Here is a 24,711-nt window from a genome sequence, read left to right as displayed (position 1 = left end):
GCCCTCATTATAAAGCAGGAGACTAGGTCGGATCTCACCCAGCTCTACCGGTACATACTCAGAGAGTTTAGGCGGGGCCGCGGGGAGTACAGTTTGGCTTTGTTTTTTTTTTGTTGCTAACTCCTAAGTGCCACATCGGGACTTGCCTTGCCCTGTCGCTCATACTGGTGGTGGCATCCTCAGACTGTTCTGGTGGTCTTGCAGGGCAGCTTTCATGAGCTGCTCACTGACAGTCTCGCAGGCGCAGCAATCTTCCGGGCCTCGCTGACGCTGTGGGACTGGGACACTCAGCGCTGGAGATGCGGGTTTCTGTGCAGCGCTCCTCCTGCCCGTGGTGTGCCTAGTTTAAATTCTAGGGCACGCGCGGCGGTAACTCAGCCAATCCTGGCGCAGCATAACATCGCCACTGCGCCAGGATTGGTTAAAAAGCAGGGCTAATACTGCCCTTAATGAGACCCGGCTCCCCCAGGTGTCTGCCTGTGTTCGTGCTAGAGGAGGAGGAGGATGGAAGGGGCTACTGCGTGTGTGCGCATGCGTGGGCAAGTCAAAAAAATGACTTGTCCTAAATGCGCACACACTGTTGCTGCCCTCCCTGCCACGCTGCTATCTGCCAGCCTGCCACTCACTGCCGCAGGCCCGCCCCCACACCCTTCCGCGATCGCGATGAGGTCACTACAGTTAGTGACTCAATCTGACCGACCTCAAAATAAAAAAATAAATCATTATGACTGTTGGCGCTGTGCTCGTAATTTTAATTTTTGGTATGCGCAGGTTCAGTGACGTGACGGTCGTCCATGGCTAGTAGGGCAACGCCCCAATGCCCCCAATGGACGAACCGCAACTGCAAGGCACTCCATAAGACCAGCACAACCTACCTCAACAGACAGCTCTCCTTCTACATCCCCAACCGCCAGCTACGCTACGCCGACCTCTCACTCGCCACCGTTCCGCGCAGCCGAAGAACCACCACCGGTGGGAGATCCTTCTCCCACATCGCCGCCAAGACATGGAACACCCTCCCACTGAGCCTATGACAGACCCAAGACCTGCTGACCTTCAGGAGGATATTCAAGACCTGGCTGTTCGATCAGTAGCACCCCAACCCCAGCGCCTTGAGACCCTCGTGGGTATGTAGTGCGCTTTACAAATGATTGATTGATTGAGTGATTGGAGGTAGGACTGCCAGGGCTTCAATATCCACCCCACCCAAAGAAACTAAAGTAGCCTCAGTGTATCCTCTGGCCTCTCCGCGGTATACGTCCACCACCACTTCTATGATAGTCAACCCCTTCGACGGTCCACCATTGGGGGACTTATTGAAGCATGCTGGATCTCCTTTCTTATGCTCAGACTGATGACAGTCATAGCATACCCAAGATGCCTTTGTAGGATCCCAGTTCTTACCTGGGTAGCCCTCCCATGACCTGGGAAGAATCTTGGGGCTCGCCCTCCTGAGAAGAACTTTGGGCCCTTTAGAGAACTCTTTCGTTTTATAGTTTGCACTTCTCTTTTCCCTCTTGGGAAATCTGAGCACCCTTTTTGTGGTCACTACCACCATGGGCCTTCTTGGGCACCCTGTTTCTGACCCAATTTTCAGTTATCCTCCCTAGCTTTCTTGGAGAAGACAACTTCGAATCCACTAAATGTTGATGCAATTTCTCTGTGGTACAATTAGTCAAAATATGCTCTTCGGGCTATATAATTTAATTATGTGGGGCCCGATTCACAGAATGAACTTAAGACTCAATCCTAAACTTATTACTAAATTGAGAAAAATCGTAATTTTAGGACTTTCGGTATTCACAGAAGGCATTTGGGAGTCCTAAAGTTAGGAGTCCTAACTTTACTACTACTAAATTGAGAAAAATCCTAATTTTAAGACTTTCGGTATTCACAGAAGGCATTTAGGAGTCCTAAAGTTAGGAGTCCTAACTTCTGTGAATACCGAAATGAGTAAGTTCATTCTGTGAATACCAAAAGTAGTAAGTGCATTCTGTGAATGCCAAAAGTAGTAAGTTCATTTTGTGAATACCAAAAGTAGTAAGTGCAATCTGTGAATACCAAAACAGTAGTAAGTTTAGGATTGAGTCTTAAGTTCATTCTGTGAATCGGGCCCCACATAATTAAATGATATAGCCCATCATATGTGTCCACCTCATTGCCTTTTAGTCAGCCTCCTAGTGCGTTGACTAAGGAGTCTACAAAATCCACCCATGTCTGGTTTTGAACTTTATGGATATCCCTAAACTCCACTCTGTAAGCATCTGTGGTCATTCCAAATCCTTCTTTCAATGTCTCCTTGATATGCCAATAGGTCTCAGTCACACCCTCTTAAGAGTCAGGAGTCTATCTCTCTCCTTGACTGACAACAACTTTCGCATTAGAGAACTCCAGTGTTGGCGACCTAGCCTCCTAAATTTGCAAGCCCTCTCAAAGGCTATAAACCATTTATTGTTGTCATCACCATCACCAAACTTTGGGGCAATACCTTTAGGAATCTTAGGGTCAGAGGTTTCCTCTTTTTCTCTATGAACATTGCTGCCACTATTATCTTTGGGCCTCAGGCTCATCTTAACACTTCTTTCTTGAAGGACTATTCTCCTTTCCTCAAATTCAATCTTTTTCTCCTCTAGTGAGAGATGAAGCTCGTCCTCAAGGCTTCCTACAACCTTACCAGTAGGGGGTCTACTAGAGTGACTGCCTATCACTTCCTGATGGTGAAAGGAGTCTGGGAAAGGGTAGATATTTGTGGTCTTCACCTTCTTTCCCATCATTTATTTGGGCTAGGGCCTCATCCACACCCTCTTCAGGGTCTTCTTTTGAGGAGTGCCCCTCCCTCTGTAGTTTCTCTTTCTCATAGGAGCTGGGGGCCCTTTCAAGGTCCTCCTTTTTGGCTGTTGCTCTATAGCTAATGCCCCTAGCGTTGAACAAAACTCTTAGATCACTGATCTTCAGAGCTGGGATGACTGACAGGTCGAGTTTCTGGCCAGCCTCCATTATGCGCTACATTTTATTTGAAAGGTGTGACCTTATTAAAACTTTGAAAGACATTTTTTTAAACTGGCTCACTTTCTTTTTGCTTTTACCTTGAAATAGGAGGTCTACACAGGGCTGTAACAATTCCAATTAAATTAATATCAATGGTGGATTTTTCAGGAAAAAATCACATATAACTAAGTGGTACTGCGAAACACATTGTCTGGATCCCACATTTGTAACACCAACATAAGAAAGTGGAGTATTATGCAGTGAGGCTGGTTAGGTTTCACTATGCAATACTCACACCGTACACCAAAGATTGGTCCTTTGTATTCACACTAATAAATCCCTGGCTAAGTCCTGGTAAAGTGGCACAGAGCAGTCAGGCTTTACTGGAGCAACATGTGTTAAGCATTTGAGAGAATCAAAGTGGATGACAAGTAATAGACACGACTCGAAAGAAATTTGACACCAATTTATAAGAATAGAGCATAATTAGTTATAAATTCAGACACCAAAACAAACACAAATCAGATAACTATTTATGGATTTTAGAAGCAAAAATAAATCATTGCAATGCCCTACCAGAATACTTTAATGTCGCGGTCAATGAAGAAAACGACAAGTGACAATCGGTCACTTGCAGTTCGAGTCGAGTGTAAACCATTCAGTATTGAGGTGATACGAGTCCCAGAACCAAGTGACAACAGTCAGTAAAATTGAGAGCCCCGGGTACAGAGTTGTCCTGGCGGTCCTTGGTGCTGAAACAGGAGCCACGTGGTGCTGATTTTAACGTTTAAAGGGTGCTGGTGTATAAATACGGGTTGAGGGACAGTGACAGGTGTAGGAGATGCAGAGTTGATAGTGCGGAATTTGCTCATCTTGCTTGGTGCATTGTGAAGGTGAAGCAATATTGGGAAACAGTGGTGGAACATCTGGGGAGGATGGTATCTTGTGCTCTGGAGTGTACCCCAAGACTGTGCTTACTGGGCCTCGACATACCCTTACGTTCCATGGCAAAAAAAATGGTGGCTATAATATTATTGCTTGCAAAGAGACGAGTGTCTATACACTGGGACAGCAGAAAGTCACCTGTATTCAGAGACTGGATAATGGATGCTGTATACTGTAGGGACAATTTTGCATTGTACGCGGAAGAATTACCTGCCGCTTCGAAACCTTCAGATATTTGGGCTCCCCTCACCGATTATTTGCGAGATCACCCTGACTTGCTTAAGGACCCCCCTTTGAATGTTTGATTTGACTTCTTCTGTGGTTTTTGATTGCTATGTAACATGTCACATGTATTATGTATGTTCGGTTATGTGTCATTTTGTTGCTATATGTTATGGATCCCCCACACTGTATCAGGCCCTATGCGCATTGTATGATTGCGACTGATGTTGCTTTTGTTTTTTTTCCTTTCTGTATTGTTATGTCCTTTATTGCAAAATCGATAAATAAAAATATATTTTTTTAAAAAGGGTGCTGGTGAGGAAATGAATGCACAAACACGACACTGGGACACAGAGGTGACCGAGTGAAGATGCTGTAGAGTTCCCATGTCTGAACTGGGGTGGCTTGGTTAGCAAAAAAATGATGGATTTAGGCCCAGATCTGTGTACTGGGGTGAATGTATGACATTGTTCTGCATTCTGTCCATCAACTATTGTTTTTGCAATTGTCACCCCGAGTGGGACGGGTATGCTCAGACGTGAGTCCCGTGCTCTCCATGCCACTGGAGTCTAGCTATCCTGGCTGATGACAGCTGATAGCCAGAAACCGGTCCTAGGATGCTTGATTCCGGTCCAGGGAAGACATGGCTTGGCAGTTTGGGCTGGACTGTTCCCATGAGGCACAGGGTCAAGGCTGATTTGCATATGGCCATGTCTGAACTGGGGTTGCTTGGTTAGCAAAAAAGCGATGGATTTAGGCCCAGATCTCTGTACTGGGGTGAATGTATGACATTGTTCTGCATTCTGTCCATCAACTATTCTTTTTGTGGAGTTCCCTCAGGGCACATCATCGTACAAAGTTAGTGGTAGCCAGATGGGCCATCAACAAGCCTAGGCAGCGGAAGGTTAAGCCTTGGGTTACTTAGACATTCTGGAGTCTGAAGGAAAATGATAGCTGCTTGAAACTTGCTTTAAGTCAGGACTATGTTTTTCACAATGCATAAGACCATTTACTTTTGGGTGATCCCTCAATGGGCCTGATGGCTAGTAATTCTTTAGTTCAGGGAGGGTGCATTTACCTGCGGGCTACAGGGGACTAGTACCTCCAGTCCAAGTGAGTCCTGGAGTTGCCTTTGGTGCTCACAGAGTTTCCTCATTACTGTGAAGCTGGCCTCTGGTCCAGGACGAGTCGTAGTTATGCAGTTGCAGAGTGGTTGCCACAGGGGCAGGGTATTGCGCCATTGATTTGTGCAGATCCTGAAGTTGCAGACTCTGGTCTCTTCTTTATCCTTTGTAGCAAGCTGTTCCAGATGGGAGGTTTGGTGCCAGGAGTGCCCCTTAAATAATAGACTTAGGGGAGTTAGGGGTGTGGGTACAAGTAGCCAATGGGCACCTACCCCTCGGCAAATCCACACCTGGAGTGACCACATCTAGGGGTGTGTGCCAGCTTTGCTACCCAGAGCCCTCTAATCTGCCACTTTAAAAAAATGGAAGAATCCTTTCTTTGGCTATGCAGACCAGGTAGCCCAACCTAGGGGTGTGGCTAGTCTCTTGGGTTTGTACACCTCCTGACTTTCTAATTTTCCTGCCTGTCCAGGTGCGAATGTGGGACAGAGGGAGGGCTGTTTCCTTCAATGGAAGGCAGCCTGCGTGGTGCCAGGGTATGGTAGTTAGGAAATTCAAAGCACTTCTAATAGAAACCCCTAAAAACTTCCACAACATCAAAGAAGGCACAGCGTATACAAATAGGGCACTCAAACCCACTCTTCAATTCACTTTCGGAACCTTTGGAAGGACTCTTAGAAAACTACCTGCTGCTGTGGCCTGTTGTGTACTCTACAAGACTGCTTTGCGGCAGCTGTAAGGACTGTCTGGTTTGCTGCCTGGAGCCTGCTATGAACCCTCAGAGGCCTGTCCGACGTTTGACCCAGATTCTCCATCTGAACACAGGACTACCGTAGTCACATATAGGGCTAATTTGCTGGCCTCAAGTTTCTGTAAAACTCTTAAGAGAAAATGGGGAAAATCTTAAGAAGCTGATGCACAAAATAGCTATAAATCAGCTCTAAGAAAACTTTGCAAAACAACTTGAAAAGGCGCAGAGTGAATATTTATTGGTGTACATTTCATCAGCTTCTTATTCTTTACGTCAACTCTCAAGTTTTTTTCCGATCATTTCTATCCCCAGCTGCTATAGAAAACAAAGTCATTGCACGGGCATTTGTAATAAAACTATTCAAAGAGTCTATGCCCGAACTAAAGAACTGGAACTGGGACGCCGAAATTCAGCGTGCCCACCGGATGCCGTTACATATGCCTTCTAAACCCGGGGTATACCCTCGAGCAATCTTAGTTTATTTTCGAAATTTTTTGCTAAGGCAGACGGTGGCTGAGAAAGCGAGACCTGATCATAAATTGATATTTAAGGCCCTTTCATATTTTACAAGACCCGACTTTTGCCACACAACGGTCGAAAGACGCTGGCGGCTGCGATCATTGAGTAAGCCTTTCCAAGATAAGGGAACCCAAGCTTACTTGAACAATCCTGCTAGGCTTAAAATTGTGCGAGGTGGTCAGACAAACTGTTTCCAGTCTGAGATTAAAGCAAAGGCCTATCTCGATGAATTGACTTAAAAAGGGTTGGTTAGGAAGTCGATTCCATTATATTCGTACAGTAACTTCTAGGTTTGAAAAGTCTACAGTGTAGTGACTCGACAACGGTAGTTGCAGAATATTCATGTGGGTGCTGTGGATATGTCTTATTGGGCTTGGGTTAATATTTAGTAGCACTCTGATAGATTTTTGTGGCTTTTTCTCTGGTTATGTTATTGTTTTTACATATCTTACACATTAGAGGGCGGTAGCTCAGATGTCGTGCTGCAACTTCATCACCCAGACTCTGGTTGAGTCTGAACGCCCACTGTTTGGGGAGGGTGGTCACGGGGGTGTTGGGGGTGGGGTGGGAGGGGGGGTTGGAAGGGGGGGTTGCAGAAAAAAATAAAAAAGAATCAGGTTTATTAGCAAGAGACTTTTTGTTTAGTACTTAATGTCAATGTTGTCAATATTGCCGCATTCATTTAACTAAATCGAAAGTAATTGGAAAGGAGCTAGAGCAACGGGTTAAGCAATACATGATGAAATTTTTTCAGCTATCTGTCCCTATGAAGCAATGGGTAGGTTAAGTATCCAAACATGGAATGTAGGGGGTCTTTTGTCCGGCGATAAACGATGTTGATTGGGCGAACTAATAAATCTAAACCCTGTAGACATACTTTGTCTCCAAGAGACACATGTGCCCTGGGCCAAGAAATCCTCACTGAGCCTCAATGGGTATAATCTGTTGATAACATCTACCCAATCATCGAATATAAGGGGTGTAGCGATCCTAGCGAAAACACATCTTGGTTTGGGAGTACTCATCTTTCAGATCCCCACGGCAGATGGGCCATTGCTAAACTTGCAATTGGCATCACTATTTGCACTATTTATGCCTCCAATCTCGACGATCCCGCAGTTTTTGAGGTGCTCGAATCTGTTTTCTTTTTTTTAAAAAAAAAAGAAAGAAAGAAAACAAAGTCATTGTTTCCCTGAAACTATATAGTGACCAGGCTGAATTATTCCTCGAAAAAATCCAGACCGTTTCTTCACAGTCGAGAGTTCTGTCTCTAGTTCATATTATGTCAGGATAGACTAAGGCATTCAGCTATCCGTTTGTAGCTCTACCTCTTGAGGACTCTGCAAAGTAAATATCCAAGTGTAAAGCCACGTCCCCTTCTAGACCCATGCATTCCCTCGTATTTTAAATCGGGTATCTGCGACTATTCATTACATTATGAACAATGCTTTGAAAACTGTAATAGTTCCCGTGAGCTGGAAAAAAGCTCAATTGCTTCCCCTACTGAAGATGCCTAAAGCTGACCCAAAAATCTCGAGTAATTTTAGACCAATTTTGCACCTGCCTGTAGTTTCTAAGATTCTGTAGTAATATGCCAATCCAGCAACTATCCCATTTCCTGGAATCGAACAACCTTCTAAATGAGACACTGATGACAGGGGTCTGTGCACTGGTTAAATGTCTGACCACATTGCAACCATGCAGACAAATGGAGTGTGGCCTAGGACATCAACTGTTCTGGTCTACCCTTGGGATTTCTGTAATATTCAACTCTCGCGACTCTGAGTACACACTTGCAATATAGGGGCAGATTTACAAGCCCCTTGCGCCACTTTTGCGTCACTTTTCCCATGTTAAAAGTAACGCAAAATTGGCGCAAGGGTCTTGTAAATCTGCCCCATAGTGTACTGTTGTTTTGCAACTTCAATAAGTATTAATACCTACCTCCAGCCCCACAATACTGGTCATATTGTGGGGTAAACGCTGTGAATTAGTTTTCCCTTAGGTAAACAAACTAGTGAGCCAGGCACCACCTTTTTATTTTTTAAGTATAATTAAGTGGTTGATAATAAATTTTTTAAACAAATAGTGTTCAATTTTATAACATTATAAATGTTTCCACATACTTTATTGTTACCATGTGGCCGCTGGTTTTCTTTGATCATGTCTACGTTACCTTTATGTTGTAATTAGCAAACACATTTCTACTTTTCATTATATTCGTTTTGAACCTTCCATTTTTTATTCTTTTTCCTACATTCACTTAGATTTTTTTTATTATTTTAGACCACCGCACCTCTCACAAAATTACCTTGAGCTCTACCCACACTACCCAAGGGTGTGGTAAAGATAATTTAAATAGATATTTATTTGCCTCTGTAATGTCTGCGGCTCTATTGTGTTGTAAAAGTTAAGCACTGGCTTATCTATGTCCAGCTTTACCAGCAAGGTCACGGTGAACTTATTACACTGTTCCATCATTTCATTTGTTCTAAATGCATAGCTGTTCATATAGAAATGAGAAACTTGGAACACAAAGATAAACCGAGCTGCTTGACCCGTGATAAGGACGTGCCAGACACTTTATCCAGACTGCAGCACAGACGAGTAAATAGATGGAAGACATAAGGACATTCAGAGAGAAATTATTTACCTTGACTAATTTCCTTTAAGAACAGGAGACAAAGTAACCTCACACCTACTATTAGTCTTGAAAAAGACCCAAGCATGCAAGCTGTTAAGGGACAATGCACATGTTGGCAAAGAGACAATTAACTACGCATAGGGCAAAGGGATAATTGTAAAGAACTAAGGGGCATATTATCAAGGGGGTTTATCTTCGCTTTTATGGCTTTCAAAGCCAAGAAAGCGGAGATAAAATTATCTCCCTATTACCTAGCTGTCGCTTACACCAGTTAGCGACAGCTAGTAGGAGATAGCGACCATCTTGGGCCCCGCTTTGCATGTCAGTGATATTTATCACTAATGAAATGCAAAGTGGCGTGCCAAGATGTTAGCGACTGGAAAAAGTCGCTAAAATCGCTATCTCCTATTACCAACTTTTGGAGATATTCGCGCTAAGCGCGAATATCTCCAAAAGCTAACACCTGCCCCTGAGCAGTTCTTAGCCATGTTATCCAATGGTAGTTGGATAACATGGCTAAGAGCATTAGCTCGGTAATTTATGAATATCGCTGACTTTTCAGCGATATTCATGCATTTCGGCCGATTTTTATCGCTTAGGAGATAAACCTTGATAATAGCAAGGTTCCTAAGCGATAAAAATCGCCGCAGCTCGGCGATAAAAATATCGCCGCTAAACCAACATTGCATTAATTATCGCTAGTTGTTGGTAATATGCCCCTAAGGGGCTAATTATAATGTTGAGCGGACTTCGTCTCGGTCCTGGGACAGACCGACCACTGGTTGACTGTCCCGACTGCCTAATTATGATACGACCAAACACTGTCCGGTCACATTCCTACATTTCTCCATGGGAGCATGCATTGTGGCCTTAAACCAGCCGTAATACATGCTCCCATAGGGAAAGAGGAGGTGCTGTTTATCCCTGCACCCGTGGCAGGCACCTAAGGTGCCTGCCACGAGGTGCAGGGATCAACAGGGGGGCACCATAGGGGCCCCTTCAGTCCCCAACCGGAGGCCGCAAACACAAGGGGGCCCTGCTGGTGGCGCCCAAACACGCTTTCCGACATGGTTTCCATGTCGGACAGGCCGGCATGGAAACCATGCCGGAAACCGTGCATCGTAATCCCAAGGGTGGAAAGGCCCACCCCTTTGGGAATCTGAGCAGATTCCGTCTGACTGATGGGCTCCTTGAGCCCATCGGAAGCCAGCCGGAATGACTGGCTTGTTTAGTTTCCGAGCGCCACCATTGTAATGTGGCGGTCGGAAAGTATACAGAGGGACCGATTACGATGCGACCTGGAAGGCTCCGACTGTCGCATCGTAATAGGCCCCTGAATGTAGCAAAGTGTAACCAAACAAGGACCAAGAAAGAAACAAGAACAAAAAATAAAGAACACTAAAGGACATTATTGTAATGGAATATGTAACCGTTATATTCCATATTATTTGTAATTACTATCTATTTAATTTTTTCTAAAACCAACTCCTTTGAAAATTGCTTATTCTGAATATGATGAGGGAACAAAACCTTTTTTTCAAGTGAATACCCATAACTGGGCACATATATGAGAAGTCAGAAAAAAACATTGTTGACTTTTGAGGGTGAGCAAAAGACTCAGTAATTTTAAATGAATAGAAGCAGAGCCGGCAGTGTAACCCTGGAGAAATATTTTCTGCAGTGCAATAACAAGGGGAGAAATGCTGAGACCAGAAGGGGCTCTGCTAGTCGCTCTATGCTTTTTATTACATTATATGCTAGTTGGTATAGTTGCTGACACTCAGCCTACTCGCTCAAAAAGTAACACATCACTCAACAATGGCCCTAGTTAAAACTCCTCTGTGCATCCCTTTTGGGGTGCGAATTGGGGCTTGTTACTGTACCAGGAATCAGAGATTTGGAGTCATTATAATACTTGATGCTTTTCGCCTGCAGTTTTCCCCAGGTAAAACGTGCTGCATTTTTAATACAAAAATCACAACTTTCCGAATCTGGGCACTTCAGAGTAAGGGAAGACATGATATTACCACATTAGCTCCCATTCTATAGTGTGGAAATGTGGTTAATATCACACACAGTAAATGCTGCATCAAATGATGCTGGTATTCACTAGTTGTGTTATTACCCCCCAGGAGGTTAGAACAGGAATTTCTCCTGCAAGGAGTACAGAGGTGTTCCCTGCTCTGAGTACCAAACTGCGAGTATTTGGTATCCTGTTTTTTAGGTCCGACCCTGTCAGACAGCTGCGCTGTCTGGTTTGCTAATGGCATCTTAGGGGCATTCAGAAAGCTTCTCTGGAAATGCATTCCACCAGTTGCTTACCATTGGCCTTGTTTTAGGCTATCCAGCTTGAGTTCGTCCCTTCCCTTGCCAAATCCTAGTTACTGTATTCTTCCACCAAAACTGGGTTTCTGTAAACAGGCCTTTAAATGTTGTTCTTATCATGTCACATATGATGTTTTCAGTCAAAGACAGGGGTCAAATGTCAGGCTTTGTTTTCCAGGGAGCTTGGTGTTTACTTTTTTTCTCTGACTTCAGAGTGAGAATATTAATGTGATAATCATGCTGGCTACTAATGATGTGCTGGTTGGAAGGCTGTAGGAATTTTTTTTTTTTACCTCACAACAAAATTTAAATGACTGTAAATGAACTGTGCAGATATTTCAGAATATATCAGTCAACAATAAGCTTTATTCGGTTAAAAAAGTTTTTAAAACCATCAAAGCACAGTTCCACACAAGGGTCAAAATAATATTCGCTATATCCATAAGATATAATTAATACCAACATATATGTTTCGTAATTATTAAGAAAAGACCATTTAAGCAACTTGTCCCTCACAAACACAATGCTTGACATTCAATAAATAGTTCAAAAGATTGTCACCCACTGAATTTACATTTTTAAAAGCTACATAACAATAGACATTCATGACAATAAATACTCCTTAATCATGAAGTCGCCACATGTGCAAAAATAGAGGGCTCAAATCATAATAACGGCATCTTATTTCTTCGTCTAATTGCCCCTGTGATATAACTAGCCACTCCAAAACATACCAGAATATATCACAATTAGAACATCACAAATGAAACACATTTTTTGGTAATTCTGAAGTGTGGTGGGAACTAATATTTTAATACGATCAAAATGAATCAATACACTTGGTGATGATATTTCCACACATTATTGTTTGTGCACTGTATACTTTCATCAGTAAAACTGTGTGTCTGCACAAATGTAATGGTCATTTCAATCGAAGATGTACTATCTGTAATGGCAGTACGTTACCACACAATGCATACTCCACTTTACCCTACTCCACTCTACTCTGCACTGCTCCATGCCACAGTACTCTACTCTGCACAGCTCTACACTATGCCAATCCATGCCACTCCACACTACATCACTGTAATCAACTCTGCACCACTCCAGTCTATACCTCTCTACTATACACCACTCTACTCTATGTCATTGCACTCTTCTGCACACTACTCTACTATGCACCACTGCACTCTTCGTCACTGCACTCTACACCATTCCACTCTAAACCACTCCACTTTATGCAACTGCACGCTATGCCAATGCACTCTACTCTGACCCACTCCACTCTACACCAGTGCACTCTATGCCAATCTACTCTACACTCTAATCTATTCTGCTCCACCTCCCTCTACGCCACTCTACTCGATGCCACCTTACTCTACCGTGCACCACTCTACTCTATTCTGAAACAATCTGCTCTACTCAAAGCCACTGCACTCTGCTCTCAGTGGCATGTCAACCTACTCTGCACACTCTACTCTATGCCACTTATACTCTACTCTGCAACACTCTACACCACTGTACTCTAAGTCAACAGCACTCTAAGCACTGCTACGCCACTCTAATATGCACCTATATACTCTACACCACTGCACAGCTATGCCACCTCACTCTACTCTGCACCAATCTACTCTCACCACACTACTGCACGCTATGCCAATGCACTCTACCACCAATGCACTGTACATCACTACACTCTAAGCCACTAGACTCTACACAAATGTACTCTATGCCACTCTAATCTACTCTGCCCCACTGCACTCTATTACACCGCACTCTACGCCTCTGGACTCTACACAACTCTACTCTATGCCAGTGCACTCTACTCCACTCTACAATGCCCCACTGCAGTCTACCACTCCAGTCCACTCCTCTCAACTGTGCATGACTCTATTCTATGCTAAACCACTTGATTCCACTCTACTCTGCAACACTTCACTGAATGCCACTGCACTCAATGCCACTACTCTATGCCACTGCACTCTAGCCTGCATCACTCCACTCTATGCCATTTTACTCCGCTCTGAAACAAGCTACTCTACGCCACTGCACTCTATGCCACTCTACTCCACTCTACTCTATGCCACTGCACTCTATGCTGTGCCATTCTACTTCACTCTACTGTGCACCACTATATTCCAATGCACTCCACACCACTTTCCTCAAAACCAATGGACTCCGTGCTACTGTACTCTACCTAAATTCTGTGCACTACTGCATTCTACGCCACTATACTCTACACTACACCACTGCATGCTACACCACTTTACACAACGCCACTCTACACCATTGCACTCTCCATCATTGCACTCTACGCCACTCTACTCTGCACCACTCTACTCTGCATTGCTGGACTCTGTCCCCCCGTACTTTGCGGCCCTATTCTCTATGCCAATACACTGTATGCCACTGCACTCCAAGAGACTGCACGCTACAACACTCTACTCTTCAAGACAGCGCTCTCTGCTACTGAACTCAATGCCACACTACTCTGCGCCACTGCACTCTGTCACTGCACTGTATGCTACTGCACTCTACTCTGCAACACTCAGTTCTATGCCACTTTACTGTCCTCTATGCCAATGTACTCTACACCACTAAACTCAACATCACTCCACTCTACACCACTCTAAGCTATTCTGCACCAATTCACTCAATGTCACTGTGCTCTACACCACTCTATTCTATGCCACAGCATTCTACACTACTCTGCTCTACTCTACAGCACTGCATTCTACACTGCACCACTCCACTCTACGCCAGTGCATGCTACTCCACTGCGCTCAGTGCCACTCCACTCCACTATGCGCAACTCAACTCTATGCCATTTAACTCTATGCCACAGCAATCTATTCTGCACCACTCTACTCTACGTCACTGCACTGTACGTCAATGCAATTAGCCCCACTTTACTCAAAACCATTGCACTCTTCACCAGTCTACTCTCCACCACTGTACTTTATGCCACTTGAAAGATAGAACACAGGGTGACTCGCTGGAAGCTTTCAAAGCCAAACTCAGGTGAGTCGATTAAGTGGTCCCTCATGGGTCATGCTTGAGTCCTACTTTATTTAACATTTATTTGGCACCGCTAGCTATAGTCATCAAACCATACGGGTTTGATATCCTGCCATATGCGGACGATACTCAGCTGGTCTTGTCCTTTGATGAAGATTTTGACACAGTGAAGTATAGCTTCTTGGCTGGTATGAAAGCAATTGTCAAGTGGATGTTGTATAACTTCCTCCAGTTGAACCCAGGGAAAGCAGAGATTATTCTGTTTGGGAAAGCCAAAACCCTGTGGACTCCAGATCAGTGGCCACCAGAGTTAGGTAATCCCCCCAAGTCCTATCTACACTGGGTACGTTCCCCTGCTGTGCATACTAAAGAGGGCATTATAATTTCTTCCTCTATCTGCCAGGAAGACCTTTGTAGAGGCTCTTGTTGTGAGCCGGTTGGATTACGACAAGGTGCTACTAGTTTCTGCCAATGAGTCCCTATTGTCGAAATTGCAGGTTGTGCATAACACAGCAGAACAGTTGATTTGTAATCGACCGCCTAGAATGGTCTCCGCTACCCTTGCTGCAAGTAAAGAATAGGATAATATTCAAAATGTGCTGCTCAACCTAACATGCCCAGCTGGGCAAGGGTCCTGAGCATCTCTGTCAGAGTCTTAAACGGTATCACCCTGCTAGGAGTTTGTGTTCCAGTGAGAAGGGGTTACTGTCAGTCCATCGTATTTGACGATCTAGATGTGGTGGAAGATATTTCTCCTACTTGGCCCTCACCTTCTGGAACAAATTGCTATTTTCTGCCATTTTCTGTTCGAAACTGTACTGACTATAGCAAATTTAGGAAAGCACTAAAAACGGCACTGTTTTAGATTTGGTTCTAGCCTTTTGTAACAACTGTGCGCCATGATACCCCGGATGGGGTGAATCATGCACGTTATCAAATCAATTCATTCACTTCACTCTAGGCCACTCTACGACACTACACTCTACAACACTACCCTCCATGGTGCTCTTGTCCATTAAACTCTACTCCAGTATACTATACATAACTTTATATCATTCTGTACCACTCTATGACACTCCTCCACTCTACAACGCTCTATGCAACTCCCTCTATGCCACTCCATGCCAGTTTACTCCACTCTATTCTGTGACAAACTACTTCACTGCATGCCACTCCACTCTACGCCACTTGACGCTACAACACTCCTCACATCTTTGCTATTACACTCTCTTACACTACTCCACTCTATGCCACTCCACTCTAAATCAATCTACTCGACTCTATGCCACTTTACTCTACAACTCTCTTCACCACCCTCTATGCCACTCTACTCTGTTCTACACCATTTCACGACACTCTATGCCACTTCACTCTATGACACTCAATTCTATCCCACTCTATACCCTTCCACTCTACGACATGCTATTACCTCCATGACACAACACAACACTCTACATCGCTCCACTATATGACACTCTTTGACACTTCACTTGGCTCCACTCAATGTATTCTACGGCACTCCACACTACTCCACAACTCTTGGGAGAAGTGTGGCTCACTGGTTAGAGCAGGCAGACCCTGAAGCAGAGGTCAGACCTGGGACCAGGGTTCAATTCCCGACGCAGCAGGGTCTTGAGCTCAAATGTCCACGGACTCGATAATTCTCGCTTCGGTGCCTGACCTAATCATGGGTTCACACTCTGCAACTCTGGGCATTAAGCTTGCTTAATCTCCACAACGGCCCCCCGCGGCGGGATGCCTGGCTTTCACCTTGGGGATGCCCTGTAGGGGCTATCTCACAGGGAAAAGCCAGGACGGGTTCCCAAGGCAAGCGCTTAGAGACCCCTGGGTAATAAGCGCTATATAAATCCAACATACAATACAATACAATACAACTCTTTACACGACTCCATAACACTCCACTCTACTTCCCTTTATGACACTCCACGCTACTCTCCTTTACCCCCCTAACTTTTAACCGTGCTGAACAGCAGCCATGCTGGTCTACAACATGGCTAAAACATATTGGCAAAGCCAATAGCTCTTTCATCAGTGAGACCTATTCACTTTGCCAATGCTTGTTGTTTTTTGTCCCTAGCTTTACACTAATCGAGTGTATGCACTGGGACCTACGCCTATTCTTTGACATTAGTGAGATCCTGGACCTGCCCTGTGACTTGAAGTAGTGTACCAAGTGTGCTCTCATAAACTGCCAGTGGACTACAGTACCTTTCATGGGTTTAGCATGTAGGGTGGTAGTGAGAGCCTACTGTGTTTTGAGATCTATAGTTGCAACTAGATCTTTTTACCTTTATAATTGGACTGAAGGCCTACTGGCCCAGTCATGTAAAATTCTGCTTCTGTGCACGGACCTAGACCCTAGCACTAACAGTGCAGTGCAGTCGCTGTCTTTACAAATGAGCTACAGTAATGGTGGCCGGTTGACAGCCCCCTCACCTGTTCCTGTGCACAGGATGGAGGCTGTTTTTCCAGACAATGAAAGTGTATGTATGACATTCCTGAAGGTGGAGGGAGGATACCTAGACACTGAAGTGGCAACAGAGAAGACAAGGCTCCTTGATAAATTCAATTAGGCCTTTTGCTCAGAGGAGCAGTTGATTAAACTTCCTGTAGTACTGCCACTTGGTAGATGGTGAAAGTGAATGGGGGGACTGCAATCTCTGATGCTTCAAGGAAAGGGATCTATTTAGATGAGCCCAGATTTTTGTCTATATTTTGAACATTGCTGTGTCTGTGTGTGATTGTTGATAGCCATGTGCAGAAAGCTCTCAACGTTTGTGCCTCTTTGGGTGGGTGTTGGACACTACCCTGTTGTGAAGAACCAATCTATAAAAAGACTGTGTCTGAAAATACATCTAAAATGGCCACTTTTAAAGGAGAACCACCCAAAACGAATTTGGAAAGTGCAGAGAGTGATGGAAATGTATTTTAAAAAGTATACACTACAATATAAAAAATGCTAACGTAAATGCGTAAGTCTTATAGTTGGCATTTTACACTTCAGGAACTCGAAGGGTCACTGACATCTCTGTTCTGAAGGCCCAGATCCAAGTGGTTTGGCAGTACAGCACCAAAGTTACACCAACATCAAGTGATAATTATTGCAGAGGATCCTGTACATTATGAAAGATATAAATCAGGTTTTGAATTAAAAACATGCACGAAAAGCAGAACAAGTACAGCGCAACACAAAAGAGACAGGCGAAAACCACGGGAAATGTGGTTGTGACATGATACGTATACTATTCTATCACTCATATCATTGGAAAAGTAACATGTATGAAGCAACTTTCATTTACGTAATGTGCACCTGTAAAACCCAATAAAGTTTGTGTTTAAAAAAAAGTACAGCGCAGCACGTAACTTCAGGTAAAAACTCAAAATCATTTTTTTGCAGGATTTACCAGAAACACAAATGTATGCTCTTTCTCCCCCTGTACCTCGTGAGTCAGCTGGATGCCTTTTGGCATGATGGTAAACCGCTCAACATGGATGGCGCATAGGTTGGTGTCCTCAAACAGACCAGCCCAGTAGGCTTTACTGGCTTCCTGCATGACAAGTTAGTCTTGAAGTCAAGGGAAATCTCCTCACTGGTCCCTAGAAGGAGAGTTCTAGTAGGGGGAGCTCTGTGGACTTCTGGTAACTAAAAAACTCAAGGAGTGGGTCAGTGCCAGGCATGAAAATATACCCCCGGTAGATAGAGCACGCTCCTTTGCTTCTTTTGTTGCCATCGGGTTCCGGGGGACCTTCCCACCAGTGGATTTATGAGCTGTCTGCTATGTTCTGGCAATGGCTTCTGCTCAGCGATCAGTCTCTGCTTGAGTCGCTTGTACTTGACTAATCGCCATTAGCCTTCTAACCGCTAGGTTCTCCTTCCAATCAAAGGGCATTCAGGTTACCTCTTTTTTCGCAGTGTAACAACTGGCACCACACTCCACTAGGTCTGCACGCACAGTCGATCCACATCTTCTTCCAGCTTTGACAGCATAAAAGTGAGAGCCACTGACCAACTTGTTGTTCCAGTTCCAGTTTCTCTTTAACTAAGAAAGGGACTGGGAGTCACTCAGAAGACTTCCGTGCTACCAGAGCTGGTCCCTGCCTGACAGCCAACTTCCAAGAGGTGAGGGACACCACTTGAACACTTGCCGCCATGGAAGAAGCTGTTCCTCTAGATTAAAGAACCTAGAAGCAGACCTAACTGCTGAGAGGGAAGGAGCCTTCCAACCGTGAAGGAGGTGTGACTCTCCAGGGAGAGCAAGCAAGAAGCAGCTTCATCCCCAATGGTGAGTGGTTCCATCAGAACAGGAAGAGCGATCTTCATGGCCTGAAGAGAGTAGATACAGTCTCTCTGTATCAACTGTTCAAATCAGAGCCACAACAAAAATCTGGTTTCATGCAGACTGTGCAACTGCATTGAGAAATAGTGCTCGAGCTGACTGCGCCCCTGCACGAACAATTGGGCCTAGCAGACTGTGCCACTGAATCATAGAATCGTGCCCAATCATTGCACCCAAGACCTGTGCCCAAGTGGATTGTGCCCCTGCATTGAGAAACTGTGCCCAAAGCAGAATGCACCTCATCAGAGACTGCACATGTGGTGGGCCAAGCTGATCTGACCTCTGACCCCTGTGGCCTTATCCCAGTACCTCACCTAGGCCCAGGAGCGGGTTCATCGACAGTCGAAGGTTTGCATCATCCCCAGGTCTTCGCACATTTGCAAGGACTCTGGGTGGCAGCCTTTGCTGCTACCTGCGAAAACCTCTGCTTGATTGTGGGAACACACTCCAGGAGGTGCATCTGCTCCTGGAAGAGACAGTGGCATGGATGCATGCTGGAGGTCCCTACTGGCCCCCCGAGGAGCACTGAAAGAACTCCATTGTGCTAAGGACTGCAACAAAGAGACTTTTAAGAATACCTAAACTAATCAAAGGAGTACTCTGCACCTGAGCCTTGATACCTGCCCCAGAGAGCTTGGACCCAGAAAATGGGGACCTACCTAATTATACAAAAGTGTGACACCTGGGAAAGAGGATGAGTGGGAGAGAGGGACCAGGACCCATGGTGAAGTTGCCCAAGCGCCAGTAAATTAATTGAATCTGCAGCCTGTTCTTTGAAGCATTCAGCTTTGCATAAGTATTAAATGACTTTACCAAACTAAAGCACTAGGAAGGACAATCATTTATTTTGCTGCGAGGTTATTGTTGAGTTGAGGAGCTTGAGACTGCTCACTCTCACTACCAATAAGTGTTTAGTACTGAAGGGGTTGTTCTTGGGCCAATATTGCAAGGCCATAACAAGACTACCCCAGGACATCAGAGGCAAACACCTCAGGTCTGACAGCTGAGGCCACTTGTGCCTGCTTGTCAAATGGAACCCTACATGGGCTGAACCAAAGTAGTTTTAATGAGCCCCAGGGCACACTGCCTTTGTTTGGTTGTATGCAAAATGTCACTCATCACTAACATTGACAGCACAATATGGACTTCCACCATATAAAGAAGTGAAGATTACTTTGGTGAGTATAGGGGAAAAATCACATAAACTGAGGACTCCAAATGCTAATAGTTTTTGGCTGACCGGTGTCTTAAATTGTTGAAGAGATGAAGCATCATTATTTTACCATTTAAACAATGATACATGCTTGCAGGGCAGAATGGGGAACTAAAAGCAGCCCTTCCAAAAAATGATCAAACCATACAGCTCATCTTGTCTTCTTGTGTAATCTCACTCAGTGGCGGACACTATTTACTGGGAGTGGTGAGGCAAGGGTATTTGTGAATGAAAAAGTATTTTTTTTAAATAGCATTTACCCTAATCTGGCCGGCCGCTGCCTCTCAATCTGCTTGCCGCCGCCTCTTGTTCCTCTGCTACTGGCTCCCCTAGGCAATAATAACGCTGCAGTGCAGCGCTGTGATTGGTCTGAGCGCCGTGGTTCGGTGTTTAGATGGGAAATGGGGGCCTGGACTTGTTCTGCACCCAGGCTCTAATGCAATATGGGTGCAGAACATGCAAAGTGTCCATGAATGTTTGGCGGCCCAAGAGGGCTGGACAAATAGTTGTGCACACTTTAGAGTGGAACAGCCATTCCTCCTCCTGGCCCCTGCTCTGGCAGTCCAACCCTGCCCTGCACGGAAGGCTCAGGAAACACAAAAATAAATGATAATAACGCTGGTTATTTTCATTTTGGTTTTCCTTTCGACTGCTCACAGAGCAGTGGGGCGATGCTCCTCCACCTTAGCATAGGAGCCGCCACTGAGCACACTATTTCCATCCATCCATCCATTCTTTCTGGTTCTGCTCCTCTTTCCCTTTTTCCTCCCTGATCACTTTCTCTCTAGCTTTTCCCTTCCTCTCTTTCTCGCTCTTGAAGCCTCACAGTATTGACCTTAGGTGCAAGGGAAAGCAACCTAGGAAACAAGAACAGTCCTGGGCATTCACACCTGCCTCCAAGTGCTCCAGCTGACCGGGGAAATGCCCAGTAAAATGAAAGGCCTGTCCGGCCCTGATGGTTGTTTGTCACTGGAACATTAAAGGAATGTGCTGCTTTTACCTAGCAATGTGGCAACCTTTGATGCCTTCTCCAAAGTAATTACAGAACCCAAGACATCACACCACAAAAGCATAACAAAGCAAAATACTGACCCAACAAAAACATAATAAAACAAGGAAACAATCAAAATAGAATGTAGCACAACAATCAGTGCACAACACAATAATGTTTCACAAAAGCACCTGAAATTCAATAAAATAATATTCTTGTCACATACCTCCAGAAATCTTCATCTTTAATACCATGATAAAGATGCTTGCAACAAGCACTGCCTTACTTCTCTCCTAGTGTAACAGCAACAAATGATGGCCAGAATGCTGAATGATTCAAACATTCTCCCCCAGTCAAGAGATCTGTGTTAAATCCATCATTCTTTTTCCCCACTATGCCACCTCAGTTTGGACCCAGCCATAGGCAAATCAGTCTTGACCCTGTGCCTCATGGGAAGAGTCCAGACTGAACTGCCAAGCCAGGTCCTCCCTGGACTGAAAACAAGCATCCTGGGACTGGTTTTAGGGTATGTCACCCTTTATCAGCCAGGCTAGCTTGAATCAGTGGCACAGTGAGCAAGGCACCCACGTCTGGGCACACCCATCCCACTTAGGGCTAAAAGTGTAACTGCAATAGGCAAATCAGTCTTGACCCTGTGCCTCATGGGAACAGTCCAGACCAAACTGCCAAGCCAGGTCCTCCCTGGACCGAAAACAAGCATCCTGGGACCGGTTTCAGGGTATGTCACCCTTCATCAGCCAGGCTAGCTTGAATCCAGTGGCACAGTGAGCAAGGGACCCACGTCTTGGCATACCAATCCCACTTAAAGCGAAAAGTGTAACTGCAACAAATGATGGACGGAATGCTGAATGATTCAAACATTCTCCCCCAGTCAAGAGATCTGGGTGAAATCCATCATTCTTTTGCCCACTACGCCAACTCAGTTTGGACCCAGCCATATGCAAATCCGTCTTGACCCTGTGCCTCATGGAAACAGTCCAAACTGAACTGCCAAGCCAGGTCTTGCCTGGATCGTAAACAAGCATCCTGGGACCAGTTCCAGGGTATGTCACCCTTCATCAGCCAGGCTGGCTTGAATCCAGTGTCACAGTGAACAAGAGACCCACATCTGGGCATACCCATCCCACTTAGGGCGAAAAATGTAACTGCAACAAATGATGGACGGAATGCTGAATGATTCAAACATTCTCCCCCAGTCAAGAGATCTGGGCTAAATACAGCGTTCTTTTGCCTGCTACGCCACCCCAGTTTTGACCCAAACATATGCAAATCAGTCTTGACCCTGTACCTGGCCTGGTAGTTTGGGATGGACTGTTCCCATTGGGCGCAGGGTCAAGACTGATTTGCATACGGGTGGGTCCAAACTGGAATGGCATGGTGTGCAAAAAGCCATGGTTTTAGGCCCAGATCTCTGTACTGGGGTGAATGTATGATATTGTTCTGCATTCTGTCCATCAATTGTTCTTTTTCTCCTAGGACATAATATTGCCAGTCAAAATGTTTTGTGATCAGAGCTTCGACTTGCTATTCCAAATATCTCTGCCTATCTACCTGGCAACAGGTACGCAACGCCCACTGGGCTCAAAGCCCCCCCCTGTGTGTCGGCCCAGGCTGAGACAGCATCCTGAGGGTCCGTCTTATTGCAGCAGCACCGAGAGTACTTCACAGGTCTTTAAAAGACCATTTACTTGTTACCAAGGCTTTCTTGTTTTTTGACCCATTCTTAGAGCCTCTGCATCTCCACTCTGCCTATTGCTAGAAGAATAGGTCCCCCCCCCCCCCCCCCCCCCGTCTAGTTGCGCCTTTGCCTGGCAATATGTGCCTAGTTATAACATGCAACCGACAAAAGAGCAGATCGACGTTTCAGCTGTGATATTCTGCTAACCCGTTATCCAAAGTATTTTGCACGATGTTATGTTTTCAATAAGAGTTGCTCGGTTATTCAGCGCAAGACAGACTAAAATTCGCGCTCGTGAAGGAGAGGTTTACCCTAAAGTTGAAAGACTGTAAATTTCCAAAAGCTTGCATTGTCATCGCAATAGCGCTCTAAACCACATTAGAATGTATTTCCTGATCAAGCAACAATAACGTTTTAAACCATGGGGCAACAGACCGTGCAGCCTTACAGTGTGGTTTCTGGGCTACTTATGTAATTAAAATAACTTTTTTTCGGATAGTTTCAGAGCAATTCACCGAAACTGAACTATCCCCTTGAGTTATTGGTGCAACCCATTTTCTTTACATATCTGCTTTCACGCGCTAATCTTCTGAGGGCTTGAGTCCTTAAAGATTACAAGCAGTATTTAAAAACCGCAAAGCTGATAGCGTGCTGACAACCGAGCTGGAGAAATTCCCGTCTTGCGTTAGTGAAAACAAACACGTTGAACTGTGCTGGCCGGCGGTCTATGAATTCCAGATGTGCAGGAGTCTGAGAATTCCCAGCTGTCACTTGAGAGAGCTTTCTCAAACTGCCTATTTCCTAATTGGGAGGGGGGCGGGGCGGAGTTGGGGTACTGCGAGAATTTGGGAAATACAATTATACAATTAAGCCTAGTGAAAGTACTTGGTGACGATTTATTCCTTCACAGGTAGAACTTCCGCCATGGAAATCTTTCAACAGAGGGTTGGACGAACAACAAATTAACTGGGAGAGTCGAGCCAGAGTCGAGTCAAGGGCCTATAGCTAGCTCGGAGCTTGGGTCCGGTGCACGAGGGGAGCCCAGAAAATATATGCTATGTGTACTGGTGGAGCCACACGGCCCGTCCACTTACGCACGCATACAGCCCGGGGGCGGAGTAGCCCTCGGGTATAAATAAACGTGCGCGAGACCGCTCGTGGTCTTCGGTCCCCGACCGAAAGCTAGTCTCTGCGTCTTATTGTGCAGCAGTAATAAGTAGGCCCCACTCTGCGGCCTAGGTCACCCTTACCCCTTAAGCAGGCATCACACTGGCGACGAGGCGGGTCCTTTGCCCACGCCTCGCCCCCGCAGACGCGCCTGCCGTGTCCCGCGGTGCCGCCTGAGCCGCGCTCGCGCTGCCTGCGCTGGAGCCTGCGGCCGGCGAAGAGATCTCTCGCGGGTGCCGCCCCGCTGTGCTGTCCCACCCGGCCCTGCCTGAAGCCGGTGGGTGTTTCGCGCCTGCGCGGCGCGAGAGGTGAGCCCCGCTCCTCCAGGAGGGAATACTGTACCGGCCGTGGGCCCATGCTGCAGCGCCCTCGCCGTAGTGGCCCAGCCCTGCCTTGCCGACGTCCCAGCGCTCTGGCCTGCTAGCGCGTGGGAGGGGAGTCGCGTGCGGCGCAGATCGGGGGGACTGGTTCGGCCCTCACTGCGCCCCTGTGGTTGCTCACGCATCTCGCGGAAGCGGGAAACCTGCCCTGCCAAAGCTCATGCTTCTCGCTGAGCTCCGTTTTTGGCCTGTTAAGAGGGTGAAGTACAACAAGAGGTGTACACATTAACTGCCAAGGTCCCAGGTGGTCAGAAGGAGCTGGGCTGTGTACCTCACAACGCAGAGCTGCACCAGCAGGAGGACGAAGGACCAGTGTCACACCACCACAGCGAGTCCCCTAGTGCCACCGCCGCTACTTCACTGCTAG

The sequence above is a fragment of the Lissotriton vulgaris genome, chromosome 3_1 (assembly GCF_964263255.1).
Source record: "Lissotriton vulgaris chromosome 3_1, aLisVul1.2, whole genome shotgun sequence".
Lineage (NCBI taxonomy): Eukaryota > Metazoa > Chordata > Amphibia > Caudata > Salamandridae > Lissotriton > Lissotriton vulgaris.
This window is presented reverse-complemented; position numbering follows the sequence as displayed.